The sequence below is a fragment of the Chrysemys picta genome, chromosome 10, assembly GCF_011386835.1.
Source record: "Chrysemys picta bellii isolate R12L10 chromosome 10, ASM1138683v2, whole genome shotgun sequence".
Classification (NCBI taxonomy): Eukaryota; Metazoa; Chordata; order Testudines; family Emydidae; genus Chrysemys; species Chrysemys picta.
The window spans coordinates 71,040,214-71,061,682 of record NC_088800.1 but is presented as its reverse complement, the minus strand read 5'-3'; the positions used below and the strand labels follow the sequence as shown (position 1 = coordinate 71,061,682).

Sequence of the window (21,469 nt, the reverse complement as noted above, 5' to 3'; positions counted from 1 at the left end):
TTGGGAGCACCAAATCAGCATTTTCCAACGAAAGACTGTTCTGTTGGAAAAATTTTGACCAACTCTACTTCTGAGACATACAATGCTCTTGGAAAGGCAACAGAAGAGTCCTTCACAGCATGCCTACCTCCCCATGGGAAAAGGTCAGCCAGACACAAAAATCCACATACCACCTCTTCTTCTTGCTCCCCCTAAAAAATAAAGCTCAGCCATGAGGACTTGCAGAGCAACCCTGAGAGACAAACTCATAAAAGGTAGGTCCCAGGCCCCACAGCTCTCCATTCCGTTCTGTTTAGGTTCTACTAGTGCAACCAGGACCAAGATCTCTCCATGAATTTCCAGGAGGAGCTGGTGTGGAATGGGGCCCAGGTCATTGCCTTTTCACCAAGGTTCATTGGAGAGGAAGTGTGGCGTTATTGTCAGGCCATGTGACTCCTTCCTTCCCTTTGACCTCTGATGTGGTCCTCTCAGTCAGCAAGAGCTAAATATTTTTACACTAGTCTAACTTCGAAAATTCTTCTCTGATTGAATGAATCTTCACAGGAGAACAACTACTGTTTGGGAGAGGGGAGGGAAGGGGAAGAGAGTGGAGGGGAAGATTAAGGGGCATTACTGAGTCATTCAGGAAGTCTCAGCTTCACAGTGAGGAAGGCTGGTCCAGTGGTTAGGGCCCTAGCTAGGACTTAAGAAACCTAAGTTCAAGTCCCTTCTCCACCAGACTCCCTATCTGATGGTCAGAAAGTCACTTGTGTCTCAGTGCCTTAGTGTTTCATCAGTAAAATGGGGATAATAGCAATTCCCAACCTTGCAGACCTATTGCAAGGCTAAATACATTAAAGACTGGGTGATGCTCACATACTATGGTAATGGGGGCCATATAAGATGGATAGACAACCATTAGGGAGTGGGCTCTTTCCTTTTGATCAGTAAATAGCCTCTAGGGTTACACAGTTCAGGAACCTCAGAGCCTTTTGTAGGCAACAGGCTCATTTTTTTCTGGGTCAAGATACAAAAGAATAGCCATTTTTTCCCTCCCTCCCTCTAAAACGCATGTGGTAAGGCAGCTCCAGGACCTAGTTCTGCAGATATGGGGATTTCATTCTGTAGACACTAATCCTCCCCTAGAATGTTAATCACACAGGAAGGTGTAAGTAAACATGCACATCCAGTCTTATCAAGTTTCAAACAAATTAGTTAAAGCATGACCAAATGCTGCCATTGTACTCCTAGCAGTGTTGGTATACAAATAAAGTGTCTGATTGTAGTTATGCAAATCCTGAAGTTAAAAAAAGAAGCCAATCTAGAAGTTAACTTGAAGATCTTTTTTTTAAAGCCAACAATAGTAGTATGAACTATAAGGAACTACTACAGTATATTTTACTTAATAACCAAGAACAAAAGCAATGTCAGTCATCCAAGAACCACTAATATTTGATATAGCAGATTAAACTACACTCTTTCCCACAAGTAGCCGTTAGTTTACATAAGGCCCGGCTGGTTCGTTCTTTATTGTCACCCTCTGAGTTTTTATATTATGGATTCCTTTCCTGTTTAATATACTCTACCCAGTTCCATATGGAAAGATCTCTCATGACTAGCACATTTTCATTAGTTTGTCAGTCTGAAATTGATATTAAAAGAGATGAATATTGTGACAGGGTATCAGGTTCTAGGATTCTACACTGCTCTTCTGCTGACTCACCAGATCAGGCAAGTCCTATTTGATCCAACGCAGTGGTATCTAATGAAGTGTCTCTCTCTGAAGCAAAATAACTAGTGACAAAGCCAGTCAGACCCCGTGAGATAAAACTCTAAGAGGCAGCCAGGCTCTGGCGAGCACTTAAGCTGAAGGTTATGCAAGATAACCATGAAAAAACAGCTGATTCACGCACCACAGATGTCTGTGGGAACTTTATCAATTATGTAAGTAGGTGCAGGACTAGGTCCACAGCAACAAATGCTGTGACTTGACTTTCTATCAGGATCTAGTTTTATTTAAGCTGTCGGGTGTATCTGAGACCTTGACGTCATTTTCACTGTTACACTGGCCTCTTGTTTCAAGATAGAAAGAGCCTGCATTGTGTAGGTTATGAAAGATCCCGTGACTTCACACTGAAGGACAGCTAGTTTTAGTGGCAATCAATTTGATTGTGATAAGTGAGAGATAAGGGTCATGAGAGGGAAAGTGAGTCCGGATTTCAGCACAGTTCAGCAGCCAAGCCTTATTCAGAAAAGCACTTAAATGGGATTAACCTTAAGCATATGATTAAGTCCTACTGACTTCTACGGGACTAAAACAGGTTCTTTAGAATTATTTGTTGAATAGGGGTGGATATAAGCAACATACACAAATAATTTACTAAATTTCATGAAGACCACAATATTCTTCCCCTATTCCGCCCCCACACAGGTAGACTCCCCAACCCAAAAAGTAAAGCCTCTACACATTTATAATTCTTACGGCTAAACTTATATTTTGAAGTCATTTTCAGTTGTCTAGAAACTAGAGATTCCTCTAGAAATCGATTTCTCTTTTTTAATCTGTCTCTTGCTTCCTTGATGCTTTAATTTTTGACTTAACATGTTTCCAGATTGGCAGGAGCAAGTCAGTGCAGCCAGCTGACTGATATACAATGGCCACATTTTTCTCTCCCACCCTGCCAATCTTCGTAGATCAAGCACAGTGCAAATGGCTATGTTTTCATAAGCACAGTAAGCAAGATTCAGACACTGTACCACTATTTCCACTTCTTGCCATGCCTACCCAGACTTCACCTACCACACACACGGTCTGAGAAGATAATCCTGGAGGTGGTGCAGTATAGAGTTTATAACTCTCTCATGTCCTATCTCATGCACTAATGTTGTTTCCCTCATTGTTTTGGGACTGTTGAGTTAACTATCATTGTAATACTGAATTTGAAAATGTACAGTAGCAACAGAGCAGATGGTCCTTTCCTTGCCATTCCACAAGGATGTGTGCACATATGCACACATGCGTGTTTTTAAGGCACTGTCGTAACTCATACTTCAGCCACTCCAGATATGTGGACATTTTCCAAATTTGATTCAAATGGGGTTCGCAGAGTGGGGTGCTCTCTGGAAAGGACCCAATAGCCCAAAGGTGCTGCGCCTTGCATCATCAGGCCTGAACTGGGGCAATTACAGAAGGCCAGTGGATCACAACTCAACCACAACACAACCTCTCTGAGCAATCAGTTAGCAAGGGCTCCACTGAGATGGCCTGATTCCTTGGTCACATGACATGAGACAGGCCCAGCTAATCAAATACATACCATATGATCTATTCCAACTCACCAGGCTAGAACCCAATGCAGCATGATAGTAGCATGACATGACCCAATTTTGAGGTTCTTGCAGTAAGTCTTGAAGATTTTGCAAAGCACTGGAATGCATTTGCTTTTTCCTCTTCATGTCCAGAGCCAAAGTCTATTCCATACTCCATTTCTGACTGAGGATTGACGGTAAAATGGTTAACTTCTCCTATACTGTGGACTGTTTATCCCCTTCTTCTTCCATTTTGAACTCCGGCTAGCTGCCATGCTTACTTTGCCCTGCATTACATAGTAATATCCCCAATATCAATATAACAGAATGGCATTGAAAGTAACTTATCTGTATGCAAATATCAAATTTTTGATATACTTTGATCAAGAGCAGAGTCCATGCAACCCATTATTTTTTGCTTTTATTAAACATTTCGGGGAAGGGGTTGGAATGGGGGCAGGGAAGAGGTGGGGCAAGGGCAGGGCCTCATGGAAGGGGTGGAGTGGGAGTGGGGCCAAGGGCGGCGGGGGGGAGGTGTCAGTAAATGCGGCCCTTGGGCCAATATACTAGTCCTCATGTGGCCCTCATGGTCATTTGAGTTTGAGACCCCTGGTATAGACAGAATCATATTATAAAAAGGGGAAGCCCAGAACAGGAAAATTGAGCTCCTTATGGGAGACTTCAACAGGAACCCTCCCGCTACTGATGATCAAGCCATGGGAGACCCATCAGACCCTAACAGTATTGTTACGGATGGGAGTATAACTATATTTGCAACTTGTGCATAGGTCTGCATAGAATTTCTATATGCTTGGTTAATTATAACTTTCATTGTAACTTTATTAAAACTTGTAAAATAGACTAGACTTTGTACTGGTGAATGTATGTGTGGTCACTACCCTTGGTATTTGTGTGCTCCTAGAAACTCACTCTAAAGAAAGTAGCAGAGGTGATTTTCACTCTGTTAAGCTTGAAACTGTAGTCGCCAGAGCCAAACCCACAGTGGTGTAACACCACATTACAGAATTCAGTTTAAATAAAATTAAAGGCTACACCATTCTGTGCAAACTTCCTCTGATTGGGAAAAAGGGGTCCTAAAATGTTTTATCTATTAACATTAGAAATAGCCAAACTGAAAGGTAGGGTGATGCATCAGAAAGAAAAAGAAAGATTTGTAGGAGTAAGAAATTGTGAATCCTGCAAGGGGAGAGATTTCTGCTAAAGAATCAGAAGGAAGATCAGTTGAATCTTGTGCTGTGCCCCTACTTACAGAACTCGAAAGACTTTATCCAGCCCATAATTAGATCAAACCAGCTATGTATATTTCCAAGGCACCCATCACAGTTATATCTAGGATCACATGTAAGTAAGAGTCCATTCCAAACTATGCACTGATGCATTCTATGAAGCAGAACAGAACTACTGTTTATTTTTAAATGCAGACTCGATCTTGCAATTCCTACTTTACACTAACCAGCACTGACAGCTACAGTCAACAGAATACTGTTGTTAGAAGAAACTGGGTTTGGACAAAAGAAAATGAAAGTTTGGAATTATAACTATACACGGAAAGACACATCATAGTACAATAATATGGTAAAAAGTCTTAACTATTGTATGTTTAATTTTAATAGACTGGTTCCTTTTGTTTTGCATCAGCTTCTTTATTCTGCACTGGTAAAGTAAGCCTAACCAATTTTGTTGCCCGTTTCAGATTATAATTTAATGAGATGTATCAGTTTCAAGAGCCTCATCAACTGGTCCAATTGAAAAGACCGATGTAAATTGAAGAAGTTATAATTTTATAAGAATGGTAAAGACATTTACTGTCTTCAAGCTTCAAAAGATACCTTTCCCAACTTCCTTTTTAGAATGATGTAACCTCACTACTATTTGTGTGGCTACCTCTGGGAGTTCATTTATTTTCAAAATTAAAACATCAGACTCAAGTGGGGAAACACACACACACACACGCACACTGTGTTGCAATGAATGAGTTCAGAAGTGATTTCAGTACATAGAAAACTATGTTTTGTAACAGAAAAACTATCCACTTGTCATAGCTATTTCTGTCCACTTCCTTGTATCCAGTTCTCGGACAACAAAATGTAATTGCTTTTTAAAACAAGCCATGAGTACTGAAAATACAGTGCAACACATTGGTGAGTGCATTACCCATCCCCCTCTGTACCCAGTCCACAGAGGATACAAATCTGTTACAGCCCCAGCTAGAAAGACTTAGCTACATAGCTCAAGGTGGAACTACTTGTGCTTTTAGCTCTGTAGATCCAATACAGTAACTGTAATATCATACTACCAAGGGTAATTTGATTAACAATCCCTTTCTGGGCAGAGGATAAATTTCTATACAAATTAAGTCAGACTGCACTGTATAGGATGTTCCCATTGCAGTAACAAATATGTCATTGCCAAACTGCAGGGCTGCAGTGGCGAACCAACTTTGGCAAATGAACAGGTGCTATTCCAGTGAATCAAGGTCTCTCAGACTAAAGCAGCCAAGCGTTCGCACCAAAGTCTGAGTGTTTTTATTTGATCCTCTACTTATGTGTTTCTCAGCCTTCTCTGGTTGGTGACCCCTTATTCAAAGTCAACAAATTGGACAATCCCCTTATAGTTACTATTAAAGCAAGAGTAACAAATATTTTTTTTTAAAAAGGTATCAGTGATAATCAGAAGCCTACCTAATTTTTGTATGTGTGTGAGGCTGATAGAGAGTACCTGACCTTGAAGGGTAAAGAGTGTGTAAGAGCAAGATATTCTTTGCTATCTACTGTAATACAACTCAATGCCTTCTGACCTCCTGGGGGGAGGTTGCAATCCACCGGATGAGAAACACTGCTCTATATTAACCTATAACTAGGGGCTAGATTTCTGTATCCATTGAATGGTACCTCACTCTACAAGTAGTCCCACTGAAGTCAGGGGAACTAACTGAAGTTGACTGCTACTATATTGCAGTAAGGGTATCAGACTCTGTCCCTTAAGAACATAAGAACATACTGGGTCAGACCAAAGGTCCATCTAGCCCAGTATCCTGTCTTCCAACAGTGCCGAATGCCAGGTGCCCCAGAGGGAATGAACAGAACAAATAATCATCAAGCGATCCATCCCGTCGCCCATTCCCAGCTTCTGGCAAACAGAGGCCAGGGACACCATCCCTGGTCATCCTGGCTAATAGCCATTGATGGACGTATCCTTCATGAATTTATCAAGTTCTTTTTTTTAACCCTGTTACAGTCTTGTCCTTTACAACATCCTCTAGCAAGGAGCGACTCTTTTAAACTGAATGCACAGCAAGGGGTTAACATCTACAGTGGGGAGGAAAATTGCTGCAGCTTATTCAGCAAGGACCCAATCCTGCGCCAATTGAAGTCTTGCCACTGACTCCAATACAAGCAGGATCAAACCTCAGTGGTGTCATTGCCCTGGAGACCTTTCGTGTCGTTAATAGAATCATAGAGTTTAAGGCCAGAAGGGATCACCTGATGATCATCTAGTCCAGTAGTTCTTAAACTGTGGGTCAGGACCCCAAAGTGGGCCGTGATCCCGTTTTAATAGGGTCACTGAGGCTGGTGTTAGACTTGCTGGAGCCTGGGGCTGAAACCAAAGTCCAAGCCCCGCCGCCCAGGGCTTCAGTCTTTGGCTTTTGCCCCCCACCCAGGGCTGAAGCCTTCAAGCTCTGGCTTTGGCCCTCCTCCTGGCTTTGCCCTCCGCCCCGGGCAGTGGGGCTCGGGCTTCAGCTTTCGCCCTCCCGCTCATGGCAATGGGGATCAGGCTTCAGTCCCCCTTCCCGGAGTCATGTAGTAATTTTTGTTGTCAGAAGGGGGTCGCAGTGGAATGAAGTTTGAGAACCCCTGATCTAGTCTGACCTCGTGTATAGCACAGGCTACCAACAGCACATAGCACCAGCACGGATCTACATTTCCATGTTAGCTCCTAGTCTAAAAGAGGCAGAACATTTCACTGAGCGTATAGGATACAGAGGTTTTTTGGTCCCTCTAAGTTAATAGCAAGGTTTAGAAGCTTTTTAAATTTAACAGAGTTCAGATAATCTGTCCTACCTGTTTCATGGAGGCCTTAATCCAATTTTTTTAAATTATATTTTGCATGTGTTTACATCTTTCTGTGAACTAGAGAATGAACTTTATAGCACGTACGTTTTCATATGAAGCTCAGTACTACTCCATATTATTTGACTTGTAAAATATCCCGGTGTACATTGACCTCTAAATTTCTGCTCTCCCTCCCTCTCTAGACATATAGAGAAGGAGAGAGAGTGTAAAATATAATGAACTTCTAAACCACTGAAAATAGCAATAGAAATCACCTTTCCACAACAAGATAGCGCTCAGATCCCTACATGGTCTTAAATAAATAAAATAAATTAAATAAATTAATGGAGATATCCCATCTCCTAGAACTGGAAGGGACCTTGAAAGGTCATCGAGTCCAGCCCCCTGCCTTCACTAGCAGGACCAAGTACTGATTTTGCCCCAGATCCCCAAGTGGCCCCCTCAAGGATTGAACTCACAACTGAGCTATCCCTCCCCCCAGTCTTGAGAGCCTGGTAAACTTTACTGATTGTTGTTGACAACAACGCTATAAACCTGCCCTTCTTCAATAACATTTCCTTATCACTGATGGTCCGAACTTTCCCCATTAGCCCAATTTATTCCTTTCGCTTCCTCATGGGTCAATAGGTCCAAAGGTTAGCAAAGCAGCGTTTAGATGGTTGCCTTGGTGTGGCACGAACTGGAATGACACAGTCTAAAGTTAACAGCTTGGACAGAGCTTTCACCCCAGCGTTCTAGAGCGGGTCTCCTTCCCCGACACAGTAAGGTCAGAGCCAACTCTGCTGCCACCACCTATCCCCAGAGGGGATGCAACCGCCATACAGTTAATACCAGATTTGCCCCCCCCCCCTCCGCCCGGACTAAGCTGAGGGGCGTTGGGGGAAGAGGAGAGAGGCAGAGAGAAGCTTCTGTAACTTACCCAGGAGGTGGGCTGGGATCCGCTCTCCGGCCTGCACAGTGCAGAGGGAGGGATGGAGCCGCCGCCGGCCCAGTCACAGCGGTGATCCGAGCCCCCCGGCTGGCTGGGCAGAGCAGAGTGCGCGCTTCTCACGCACCTGCAGAGCCGCTACTCCCGGAAATCCAGCAGGACTTGCTGGCCGCTCGCACCTCCCGGGGGCGGGGAGGGGGCGAATCGCTCCGCTGGCTAGCAGGCGGGCGCTTTGCTCGGGACGTCCGAGGCGGGCGCTTTGCTCGGGTGGGTGGCTGCGCTCTGCAGCCGGGCCCCCGGCTTCTGCCGCGGGGAGTTGTGCTTCTCGCCGAGGGAGAGGCGCTCAGCCTTCCCGCGGAGCTGCCCGGCACAGGGTTAGGGCGCGATCAGTAACCACCCAAAACCCAGCTTAGTTGGGGGACGGGGGAATTCTAACACGGGCTGGAACCCTAGTGTAGACGGGGCTGTTGCTGTTTTAACATGTAGGTGCCCACGTGCTGAGTGGGTACCCTAGCAGGGCAGCGGGCGGGTCTATAGTCTGGGGCTAGACCAGGGGTGAGCAAACTTTTTGGCCCGTCGGCATGTCTGGGTATGAAAATTGTATGGTGGGCCATGAATGCTCACGAAATTGGGGGCTGGGGTGCGGGCTCTAGGGTGGGGCTGGAGATGAGGGGTTGGGGGTGCAGGAGGGTGCTTCAGACTGGGACCGAGGGGTTCAGAGGGGGATCAGGGCTGGGGCAGGAGGTTGGAGTGCAGCAAGGGGTGCAGGCTCTGGCTGGGGGTGCGGGCTCTATGGTGGGGCTGGGGATGAGGGGTTGGGGGTGCAGGAGGGTGCTTCAGACTGGGACCAAGGGGTTTGGAGGGCAGGAGGGGGATCAGGGCTGGGGCAGGAGGTTGGAGTGGAGGAGGGGGTCAGGGGTGCAGGTTCCAGGCAGTACTTACCTCAAGCAGCTCCCAGAAGCAGCCACGTGTCCTTCCTCGGCTCTGAGCACTGCCCTGTCTGCAGGTGCTGCCCCTGCAGGTCTCATTGGCTGTGGTTCCTGGCCAATGGGAGCTGCGGGGATGGCGCTTGGGGTGGGGGCAGCATGTGGAGCCCCTTATCTGCCCCTATGCGTAGGAGCCAGAGGGGGGACATGCCGCTGCTTCTGGGAGCTGTGCGGAGTGGGGTAAGCCCCAGACCCCACTCCCCAGCGGGAGCTCAAGGGCCAGATTAAAATGTCTAGAGGGCCGGATGCGGCTCCTGGGCTGTAGTTTGCCCACTCCTGGGCTAGACATAACCGCTGCCAATGTGGCCATGGCCACACACAGCTGCTATGGCTCCAGGGCCTGTCTGTCTAGGTGCTGGGAAGCACCTCCCAGCCACTATGCAGACAGGGGTGTTAAGTACAGTACTTAACACATGTTCGAACACACCCTTTATCCTGAAGACCAGGCCTCTTAGGGTACGTCTACACTACGAAATTAGTTCGAATTTATAGAAGCCGGTTTTATTGAAATCGGTTGTATACAGCCGATTGTGTGTGTCCACACAATAAAATGCTCTAGGTGCTCTAGTCGGCGGACCGTGTCCACAGTACAAGGCTAGCGTCGACTTCCAGAGCATTGCACTATGGGTAGCTATCCCACAGCTATCCCACAGTTCCCGCAGTCTCCGCCGCCCCTTTGAATTCTGGGTTGAGATACCAATGCCCGGATGATGCAAAACAGTGTCGCGGGCGGTTCTGGGTACATGTCGTCAGGCCCCTCCCTCCCCGGTCACAGCAACGGCAGACAATAGATTCGCGCCTCTTTACCTGGGTTACCTGGGTTACCTGTGCAGACAACATGGAGCCCGCTCAGCTCAGCTCAGCTCACCGTCACCATATGTCCTCTGGGTGCCGGCAGACGTGGGACTGCATTGCTACACAGCAGCAGCTGCTAACTGCCTTTTGGCGGTAGACGGTGCAGTAGACTGGTAGCCTTCATCGGCGATCTGGGTGCTGGCAGCCGTGGGGCTTGCCTTTTGGCAGTAAATGGTGTATTACGACTATTAGCCGTCCTATTACAAGTCGGGTCATCGCACGTTAGCAGAGTCTTCCCCGAGCAGCCGATTGTGCAATAGGCCTGAAGACCATCGTCATACGCCGCCCCGTATTTGCTGCCAAGCACCCAGAAAGATGCCGAGGGCTATCAGTCACGCTGCACCGTCGTCTTAAGATGTAAAAAATAGATTTGCTCTGTATTCATTTGCTTCCCCCTCCCTCCGTCAAATCAACGGCCTGCTAAGCCCAGTTCCCCATTTTCAGTTTAATCTTTGGGGGGAACATTCTGTGTGACAGTTGTTTGTGTTTCTCCCTGATGCACAGCCACCATTCTTGATTTTAATTCCCTGTGCCTGTACGCCATGTCGTCACTCAGCCCGCCCTCCCTCCTTCCCCTAGTCCGTCAGATACTACGTTTGCGCCACAGCTCAGAGAGCCGAGAAGCGGTTCGCGCCTTTTCTTTGAATTCTGGGTTGAGATTCCAATGCCCGGATGATGCAAAACAGTGTCGCGGGCGGTTCTGGGTACATGTCGTCAGGCCCCTCCCCCCTCGTCACAGCAACGCAGACAATAGATTCGCGCCTTTTTACCTGGGTTACCTGTGCAGACAACATACCACGGCAAGCATGGAGCCCGCTCAGCTCAGCTGAGCTCACCGTCACCATATGTCCTCTGGGTGCTGGTAGACGTGGGACTGCATTGCTACACAGCAGCAGCTGCTAACTGCCTTTTGGCGGTAGACGGTGTAGCATGAGTGATAGCCATGGGGCTGGCAGCCGTAGGGCTGCATTGCACCAGCCCCTTGCCAGGCGATGGTATATTATGATTGGTACCCGTCGTCATCGTATTGGTGTGGCTGTCAATCATGGCCACCTGGGCAGACATGCTACTGTTTCGATGATGATGGCTACCAGTCGTAATATACTATTTTCTGCCAATTGCCCAGTATTGTCTGCTAAGCACCCAGAAGAGGCCGAGGGCGATGCTGGGTGCTGGCGGACGTGGGGCTGGCAGGCGTGGGGCTGCATTGCTACACAGCAGCAGCCCCTTGCCTTTTTGCAGATGATGGTATTTTATGACTGGTATCCGTCATCGTCGTACTGGTATGGGTATGGCTGTCACTCATGCTGCACCGTCGGCTGCCACCTTAAGATGTAAAAAATAGATTTGTTCTGTATTCATATGCTTCCCCTTCCTCCGTGAAATCAATGGCCTGCTAAGCCCAGGGTTTTCATTTTAATCTTTGGGGGGACCATTCTGTGTGACAGTTGTTTGTGTTTCTCCCTGTTCCTGTACGCCATGTCGTCACTCGGCCCTCCCTCCCTCCCGCCCTCCCTCCTTCTCCTGGTCCATCAGATACTACTTTCGCGCCTTTTTTCTGACCAGGCGCCATAGCTAGCACTGGGATCATGGAGCCCGCTCAGATCACCGTGGCAATTATGAGCACTATGAACACCACGCGCATTGTCCTGGAGTATATGCAGAGCCAGGACATGCCAAGGCGAAACCCGGACCAGGAGAGGAGGCGATTGCAGCGCGGCGACGAGAGTGATGAGGAAATTGACATGGACATAGACCTCTCACAAGGCACAGGCACCAGCAATGTGGAAATCATGGTGTCACTGGGGCAGGTTGATGCCGTGGAATGCCGATTCTGGGCCCGGGAAACAAGCACAGACTGGTGGGACCGCATCGTGCTGCAGGTATGGGACGATTCCCAGTGGCTGCGAAACTTTCGCATGCGTAAGGGCACTTTCATGGAACTTTGTGACTTGCTGTCCCCTGCCCTGAAACGCCAGGATACCAAGATGAGAGCAGCCCTCACAGTTGAGAAGCGAGTGGCGATAGCCCTGTGGAAGCTTGCAACGCCAGACAGCTACCGGTCAGTCGGGAATCAATTTGGAGTGGGCAAATCTACGGTGGGGGCTGCTGTGATCCAATTTGCCAGGGCAATGAAAGACCTGGTGATAGCAAGGGTAGTGACTCTGGGCAACGTGCAGTCAATAGTGGATGGTTTTGCTGAAATGGGATTCCCAAACTGTGGCGGGGCCATAGACGGAACCCATATCCCTATCTTGTCACCGGAGCACCAAGCCACCGACTACGTAAACCGCAAGGGGTACTTTTCAATGCTGCTGCAAGCCCTGGTGGATCACAAGGGACGTTTCACCAACATCAACGTGGGATGGCCGGGAAAGGTACATGATGCTCGCGTCTTCAGGAACTCTGCTCTGTTTCGAAAGCTGGAGGAAGGGACTTTCTTCCCGGACCAGAAAGTGACCATTGGGGATGTTGAAATGCCTATCGTGATCCTTGGGGACCCAGCCTACCCCTTAATGCCATGGCTCATGAAGCCGTACACAGGCAGCCTGGACAGGAGTCAGGACCTGTTCAACTACAGGCTGAGCAAGTGCCGAATGGTGGTGGAATGTGCATTTGGACGTTTAAAAGCGCGCTGGCGCAGCTTACTGACTCGCTCAGACCTCAGCGAAAAGAATATCCCCATTGTTATTGCTACTTGCTGTGCACTCCACAATATCTGTGAGAGTAAGGGGGAGACCTTTATGGCAGGGTGGGAGGTTGAGGCAACTCGCCTGGCCGCTGATTACGCGCAGCCAGACACCAGGGCGGTTAGAGGAGCACAGCAGGGCGCGGTGCGCATCAGAGAAGCTTTGAAAATGAGTTTTGTGACTGGCCAGGCTACTGTGTGAAACTTCTGTTTGTTTCTCCTTGATGAACCCTCCAAACCCCCCCCGCCCGACCCGGTTCACTCTACTTCCCTGTAAACCAACCACCCCACCCCACCCTCCCCTCCCGCTTGCAGAGGCAATAAAGTCATTTTTTTTTAACATTCATGCATTCTTTATTAGTTCCTTACAGAGGTAGGGGGATAATTGCCAAGGTAGCCTGGGATGGGTGGGGGAGGAGGGATGGAAAAGGACACACTGCATTTTAAAACTTTAACTCTTATTGAAGGCCAGCCTTCTGATGCTTGGGCGATCATCTGGGGTGGAGTGACTGGGTGGACGGAGGCCCCCCCACCGTGTTCTTGGGCGTCTGGGTGAGGAGGCTATGGAACTTGGGGAGGAGGGCTGTTGGTTACACAGGGGCTGTAGCGGCGGTCTCTGCTCCTGCTGCCTTTCCTGCAACTCAACCATACGCTCGAGCATATCAGTTTGATGCTCCAGCAGACGGAGCATTGCCTCTTGCCATCTGTCTGCAAGCTGACGCCACCTATCGTCTTCAGCCCGCCACTTGCTCTGTTCTTCCCGCGATTCAGCCCGCCACCTCTCCTCTCGTTCATATTGGGCTTTTCTCATCTCCGTCATTGACTGCCTCCACGCATTCTGCTGTGCTCTATCAGCCTGGGCGGACATCTGGAGCTCCGTGAACATCTCGTCCCTCGTCCTATGTTTTCTCTTTCTAATGTTCACGAGCCTCTGCGAAGGAGAAACATTTGCAGCTGGCGGAGGAGAAGGGAGAGGTGGTTAAAAAAGACACATTTTAGAGAACAATGGGTACACTCTTTCATTACAAGGTCGCATATTTCGGCTTGCAGGCAGCCATCGTAGGCCACAGTGTTTTGGCTTTTTTAACCTTCTTAACATGCGGGAAAGGTTGCAAACAGCAGCGCATTTCCCATATCAAGGATGAATTGGGTTGTCCATTTAAAATGGGGTTTCAATGTAAAAGGAGGGGGCTGCGGTTTCCCGGTTAACATGCGGCAGAAACACAAGTAAACCCCCCCCCCCCCACACACACATGATTCTCTGGGATGATCACTTCACCCCTCCCCCCACCGCGTGGTTAACAGCGGGGAACATTTCTGGTCAGAAGAGCAGGAACGGGCGCCTCTGAATGTCCCCTTAATAAAATCACCCCATTTCAACCAGGAGAGCTTTCTGGAGATGTCCCTGGAGGATTTCCGCTCCATCCCCATACACGTTAACAGACTTTTCCAGTAGATGTACTGGCCGCGATTGCCAGGGCAAAGTAATCATTAAACACGCTTGCTTTTTTTTTGTAATGTTTACAAATAGTTACAAAGTTACACTCACCAGAGGTCTCCTGTGTGCCCTGAGGGTCTTGGGTGAGTTCGGGGGTTACTGGTTCCAGGTCCAGGGTCACAAACATATCCTGGCTGTTGGGGAAACCGGTTTCTCCGCTTCCTTGCTGCTGTGAGCTACCTACAGTACCTCCATCGTCATCTTCCTCGTTCCCTGAACCGTCTTCCCTGTGTGTTTCTCCAGTGAGAGAGTCATAGCACACGGTTGGGGTAGTGGTGGCTGCACCCCCTAGGATCGCATGCAGCTCCGCGTAGTAGCGGCAAGTTTGCGGCTCTGCCCCGGACCTTCCGTTTGCTTCTCTGGCTTTGTGGTAAGCTTGCCGTAGCTCCTTAATTTTCACGTGGCACTGCTGTGTGTCCCTGTTATGGCCTCGGTCCTTCATGGCCTTGGAGATCTTTTCTAATACTTTTCCATTTCTTTTACTGCTACGGAGTTCAGCTATCACTGCTTCATCTCCCCATATGGCGAGCAGATCTCGTACCTCTCGTTCGGTCCATGCTGGAGCTCTTTTGCGATCCTGGGAGGACTCCATCACGGTTACCTGTGCTGATGAGCTCTGCGGGGTCACCTGTGCTCTCCACGCTGGGCAAACAGGAAATGAAATTCAAACCTTCGCGAGTCTTTTCCTGTCTACCTGGTCAGTGCATCTGAGTTGAGAGTGCTGTCCAGAGCGGTCACAATGAAGCACTGTGGGATAGCTCCCGGAGGCCAATAACGTCGAATTCCGTCCACACTACCCCAATTCCGACCCGCAAAGACCGGTTTTATCGCTAATCCCCTCGTCAGAGGTGGTGTAAAGAAACCGGTTTAAAGGACCCTTTAAGTCGAAAGAAAGGGCTTCGTTGTGTGGACGTGTCCAGGCTTAATTCGGTTTAACGCCGCTAAAGTCGACCTAAACCCGTAGTGTAGACCAGGCCTCAGTCTTGGTGCTGGGCCCACTTTGTAATGCCTGGTGCTGGGGTTTATCTTGGCGGTATTTTGTTTTCTGCAGTGGTGGGGTTCTCTTTTCTCACCGTCTGAAGGTTTGCTGGCTGATTCTCTAGCTGAAGGGCCAATGCTTGATGCCAAGTATGTTATGTATTTCATGGAGACTTCTGAAATATATTCATATATTTTGATGTATAACATTATACAAAAAAGTGCTTCTGTTAGGTGCCTGTTCCCAGGGTGCTTTCCATAGTATTCAACTAAAAAACTGATCAAGTTTAGCTAAACAGAGGCTCCATGCTGCAGGGATACAGCTGTGCCTGAAAGAAGCTCACTGCAGGTTGGGGATCATAGTACAATTCTCCCCCCGCTATGACTTATTTTCTCTCTTCCTTTGAAATATCTCTTAAGAATGCCACTAAGTCATTACTAAACTGCAGAGACTTACACACTTGCATAACTTTACTGAACATTGTATGTGCAAAAGATCATACAGCGAGTCTGGATCAGAATTAGGAAAAGAACTCAGAAGTTCTGAAAAACATTCCTGTACGCATGGCAAAAAGATAGCACGAGAGGCACAAAAATAGGTCACGCAAGTCCTAGGGGCTTTACAAAAAAGTGCAGACTTAGTTATTGCCTTTAAAAAATTATAATCCAAACGGATTGAATTGTCTCTTCATTCAAGTTCTGTCTGCTCGTGAATGTGTTCTATCCACCATTCCTCACCCACTGACATCAACAGGAGGATTGGCACTGACTTAAATGGGAGTGAGTCTTAGGATTGCCAGGTGTCCAGTTTTTGACCAGAACGCCAGGTCGAAAAGGAACCCTGCAGGCTCCAGTCAGCACTGCTGACCAGGTCATTAAAAATCCAGTTGGCATGGGGCTGACAGGCTCCCTACCTGGCTTTGCATGGCTCCCTGGAAGCAGCAACATGTCTCTGCTGCTCCTAGATGAAGGAACAGCCAGGGGGGCTCCATGCACTGCCCCCGCCCTGCCCCGAGTTCTGGCTCTGCAGCTCCCATTGGCTGGGAACCACGGCCAATGGAGCTGCGGGGGCAGCGCCTGTGGGTGGAGGCAGCGCACAGAGCCACCTGGTCACGCCTCCACCTAGGAGCCAAGGGACATGTCGCCACTTGTGAGGAGCCACCCGAGGTGAGCGTCGCTCAGATCTGGCACCCTAAAACCCCTCCTGCACCCAAACCTGCAGCCCTGAGCCCCCTCTTGCACCCCAAATCCCTCATACCTGGCCTGTGCTGAAGCCCTCACCCTCTCCCGGATCCCAACCCACTGCCCCAGCTTGTGAAAATAAGCAAGCGAGAGAGATGGGGAATGGAGTGGGCAGGGGGTGGGGCCTCAGAGAAGGGGTGGGGCAGGGGTGCAATTAGAAAGTTGGTAACCCTAGAGTAAGATTAGGACCCAAAAGAGTCAATTTAATAAATCTTGCCTTCTGCCATATACAAATGCATTATAACAGGGTAGTCATTTGGATGGCTGAGCTAAACAAGACAATGAGGGCAAATTTTCCCCTTTCTTCCTTTAAGACTCAAATCCACAAATGTAAACTCTGAGAAGTGGGGCAAAGTAGGTTGAGAGGTGTCTTCTTTAGCTGTTTTTTTAAATATTATTAAAATCAAAACCTTTTCATCTAAGCTGCCAAGGATTTGAAAATGTTATGTTTCTAAACAGATTAAAATTACAGGTCAGTTTATTTAATACACCTTTTATGAGGCATCAGCTACTTGTATTTTATTCAATTCTGTTTGTTAATATGAATAAATGTAAACATTAATGAGTCTGAACGCATTCAATAAAGAATTAGAATAAAATACATATTTTACTTGAAATGAATGATCCAATAACATTTGACTGCAAGGCTCTAGCTTACTCAGATACAGACAGCAAAGTTACTTTGGAATAATGGGTCCTACCTGTAGAATTTAGTGCTGGTTCTGTTCTTCATATTATTTGTATAATGGCAGTGCTAGAGACTCAGCTGAGATCAGGGCTGCAGTGAGCTAGGACTGTGCACACACATAGTGAAACAGACCCTGTCCCCAAAGAGCTTATAGTCAAAATAGACAAAAAAGGCAAAAGGTAGGGAAACAACTTGTCCAAAGTCAGAAACAGAGCCAGGAGTAGAACCCAGGTTCCCTGAGCCCTGTTCAGTGTCCTATCCACTAGATGCCACCGTCTCTGTTCTTAAACATGCTATTATTAATTAGGTATATTATCCTAGCCATTAGCCCTTTATGTGAGCATGGCATGAGATGCCCTTTTAACATGCAGAGGACAGGGAGAATTTTTACAAGTACCTTTTGAAAGTCTAAGGAAGAGCTAAGCTCTTTGCTCAACTGGAAAATTGTGACTTCTATAAATATTTGGATGAAAGAATAACCAGCAACCTTGAACAGTCAGTACAGGGTTGCCTGACATACATGATAAACTCTGTGACATGCAGTTCTAAAGAGCTACTGAAGCTTTGTTATTCTGATGGCAGAGGCTTATTTTGGCTGGTTACCAACCTGTTGATGCTTTTACAAGCTTCTGAGATGGTTACGGTGTGTTTATGTTGCATTAGATGCCCTTATTAAATGTACTGTTTCTGAATGAAATTTTAGAGTTATGCCATAAAAATACACCTTTTTTAAGGCCACATTCTTGGCATGACTGTAAAGCACTAGCCTGTAGCTATGTTGTACCACCAAATTAGGAACTGCTGTCACGCTGACCAAACTACACGCTAAAGCAAGGGAGTAGCGGGACTGAATGAAAAAAGGGTGAAGGACTGACCTATGTTGAGAAGTTCACTTGAAAGAATTTGATGTTTTTTTTTTAAATGTTGTATTGTGAAAGAACCACCAGAGAAAGAATGTCCCTTGAAATTTGGTGGCTGCTGCTGGATGGAGATTCAGCCCTGTGATGACAAAGCACACTGCAACAGGAGAGTCTGTGGTCAGCAGTCATTCAAACTCCTCTTTACTTGAGCCATTGGAGAGAAGTGTGTCTTACCAATAATGTGGAAAAAGCGAGACCACCTATGCTTTTGGAGGCTATGAATCCATGGAGTATCATTTAAAGTGATTTTAGATGCATGGCTTCCCACCTGGCAGAAGGCTGCTGTGATAATTGTAAAAGCTGGACAAAACATTTAAAATTTCTAGGTGTTCCAATAAAAAGGGACAAATTTCCACTAAAATGTATTCCTTTTCAACCAACTCTATAATTTAAAGAATGATTTTAGAGGGGCATTAACCTGATAATTTTGTGTCATGTGGAAAGTTATGATTTTCTGGGAAGTTCAGAAGGATGGTGTTTTTAATTAGCAGTTGCACTGTTTCTTCCATTCAGGAAATTGTTCTTAGTGCTAAGAAAAGTAACACTTATAGAAAGAAATTCTTTATGATAAGGATGTCATTGGAAGAATCACTATTTAGACTGTAGGCTTTTCAAGGCGGGTACCATCTCTTATTCCATGTTTGCTCAATGCATAGCACAGTGGATTGTTCCTAGCCTCTACCACAGTAAAAATGAATTATTAGGCAACTGTGGCACAAGTAGCCTCTCTAGTGTACTGTGGAGTTAGGACTAGAGCTGGGCAATAGCAGTGAAATCATTTTTCAACAATACCAATAAGAAGCTTCATTTTATGTGATTTCAAACCTCCTGAAATGGATTGGAGATTATCCACAGTTCAACATCTGAAAGGTGATGTGCTGTCAACAGCAGGAATCAAACCCAGAATCTCCATGCAGGAGTCTCACTTAAGCTGCAATACAGCTTTGTTAGCTCAGAGCCACCAGGCAGATTCTCAGAAGTCTACTGCCCTGCCACAAGAGGGGGCTAAAGAGCCATGCTGTTGCAGTTACAGACATAAAGAGTTGTTTCCATCCATAAGTTTCATCTGTGAAAACACATACTTGTGCAATGCACTTTAAAAAGCTCCAAAAGGAGGAAGAAAACTGCCCCTTGCGAAATATAGTCAGAAGCTCAGCTCTGACAGTCATTTATTATGTGGCCGTGGGCCACTTAAAATACACACTTTTTCCCAGTGCAGAGGCATTAACATGTTTCTCTCAACCAGGTAATGCGTTAACGCTACAACGTGCTTTGACTACACTAGGATGTTCACATACTTTTCCACCTAGCTGAGTCAACATCTCTATCTGTTATCCACATTTTAGACATGGGGAAAACTGATTGCCTTATCTACTTCATAGAGTAGCTTGAAGATTAGTTAGTGTTCATAAAGCATTTTGAAAATGTGTATTTGGTATTGCTGAGGTAACCAATCACAAGTGAAAGATCTATGAAGTTTCTCCTTCCATCTGTGATTCATTACCACCTCATCATCCTGAAAGCCTATAGCATTACCCAGTGGTGACTCACTCATGTCTGCTACAGAGAATCAATCAGAAAGATGTGTTTAGCTATTAGAATGCAGTCAGTACAATTAGAAATTCTCTGACTAGAATCTCTTTCACAAATGATATGGCGGGATTTAGCACAAGTTTCATTTTACTTTAAATTAATATATTTTTCTTTTCCTCTTCCAGGTAACTTTCGTAAATCTAATTATGAAGTATTCCAGAAAATAAGTCCTCTGTGCAAAGCTGAGCACAGGATTAAAGGAAAACTTTCAGGTCAAACATAATATAAACATTTCTTTACCTCTGCTACCAACTCTAGTTTACATTAAAGCTAAAAGATCAAATATTATTTTCAAGGTTTGTTTTCTTGTACCTTTCCATCAACTGAGACAGAAAAACTGTCTCACTTCTGTTTTATAAAGTTTTCACTCAGTTTCACAGACAGATACTTTTATTTAAACCCAATGCTGCACTGTTTCCATTGTAACTCGGCAGGAGAATACTTTAAAGGGTCCACCTGGTTAGAGTAAATTGCAGAATTAAGGACTCATTGTTTGATAAAATTTGACCTAGAATTTAGGGTTTGCAATAATAAGTTTTACAAAACCTAAGATCAATACACTGAAAACACTGACTTCAATGGGGTTCTGTCTGGGTGCACAGACAGTCCACACTGACAGTCAAAGGATCTAGGCCTTTGTATTTGTTAGGTTGTGCTACTGCAGAACAAATTTTTTTTCCTGCTCTTTGTTAAAAAAAAAATCTTTTTGGCCTATTCTAAGTTTAATGTTTATACTATCTGCTTCTTTGCAGTCATGAAAGCATAAATAGATCAGTTACAGTACACCCTTACTGAGACAGTGATCACAAGCATTTGCTAGTGCCTATAAAATACTAGACATTCTTTATAAACGCACAGCTGAACAAGAAGGAAGTTGTTACATCAGATTAATATTTAAAAATACAGTCTATGGGGTTACTGCTATACAAACATACAAAAAGTTTTCAAAGACAAAAGTTTGCAGCTATCCCTGAATACTTTTCAGTGTCCAGGTTAATTTAGAACAATTCTGAAGTCAAGATAGTTCACTAGAGTTTAGTCATTATTTTTTCTTTCCTTATACTGTTAAAAGTTAATGCACTGGTACGGTTTATACAAGTCCAGGGGTCATAGAATCATAGAATATCAGGGTTGAAAGGGACTTCAGGAGGTCATCTAGTCCAATCCACTGCTCAAAGCAGGACCAATCCCCAACTAAATCATCCCAGCCAGGGTTTTATCAAGCCTGCTCTTAAAAACCTCTAAGGAAGGAGATTCCACCACCTCTCTAGGTAACCTATTCCAGTGCTTCACCACCCTCCTAGTGAAAAAGTTTTTCCTAATATCCAACCTAAACCTCTCCCACTGCAACTTGAGACCATTACTCCTTGTTCTGTCAGTGTCCTTCACTATTAGGAACAATCTTCTTAAAACAAGCTATTTTGTCCAGTATAATAAATTAAATAACAGTAACAAAATAAACAATTCCTTATAGTGCTTAGGATTCTCTAATCACATTTACCTATTCCTTAAGTCAGCTGGGTCAAGCCCCTTCCAGAGGCTTTTTGGGCCCTCCCCACAAATGTGTTCTCTGGATGATGTAATTTCATTGGCAGTTACTGGGGATTTTAATACCTTAGGTAGGTCCCAGAAACCACCTTTTTAAAGGTGCACTGTCCTTATTTCCCTATAAGACAAAAATCATTAATAAAAACTCATCAGAGAAAAGCC

The 21,469-nt window shown here is 46.1% G+C and overlaps 1 protein-coding gene across 17 annotated transcripts in view; it reads right to left on the bottom strand.

The window, feature by feature from the left end:
- The window catches only part of TMC5 (transmembrane channel like 5), a 63,644-nt gene that overhangs the window by 38,558 nt on the left and 3,617 nt on the right, over positions 1 to 21,469 (bottom strand). For 7 of the 17 annotated variants that reach the window (XM_005307202.5, XM_065558909.1, XM_065558914.1 and 4 more), the window contains exon 1: positions 8,302 to 8,364. The exons of 1 other annotated variant lie outside the window; for it this stretch is intronic. The gene's annotated coding sequence lies outside the window, so the exon portion shown is untranslated. 9 more of the 17 variants (XM_065558901.1, XM_065558910.1, XM_065558915.1 and 6 more) reach the window with 5 other exon arrangements.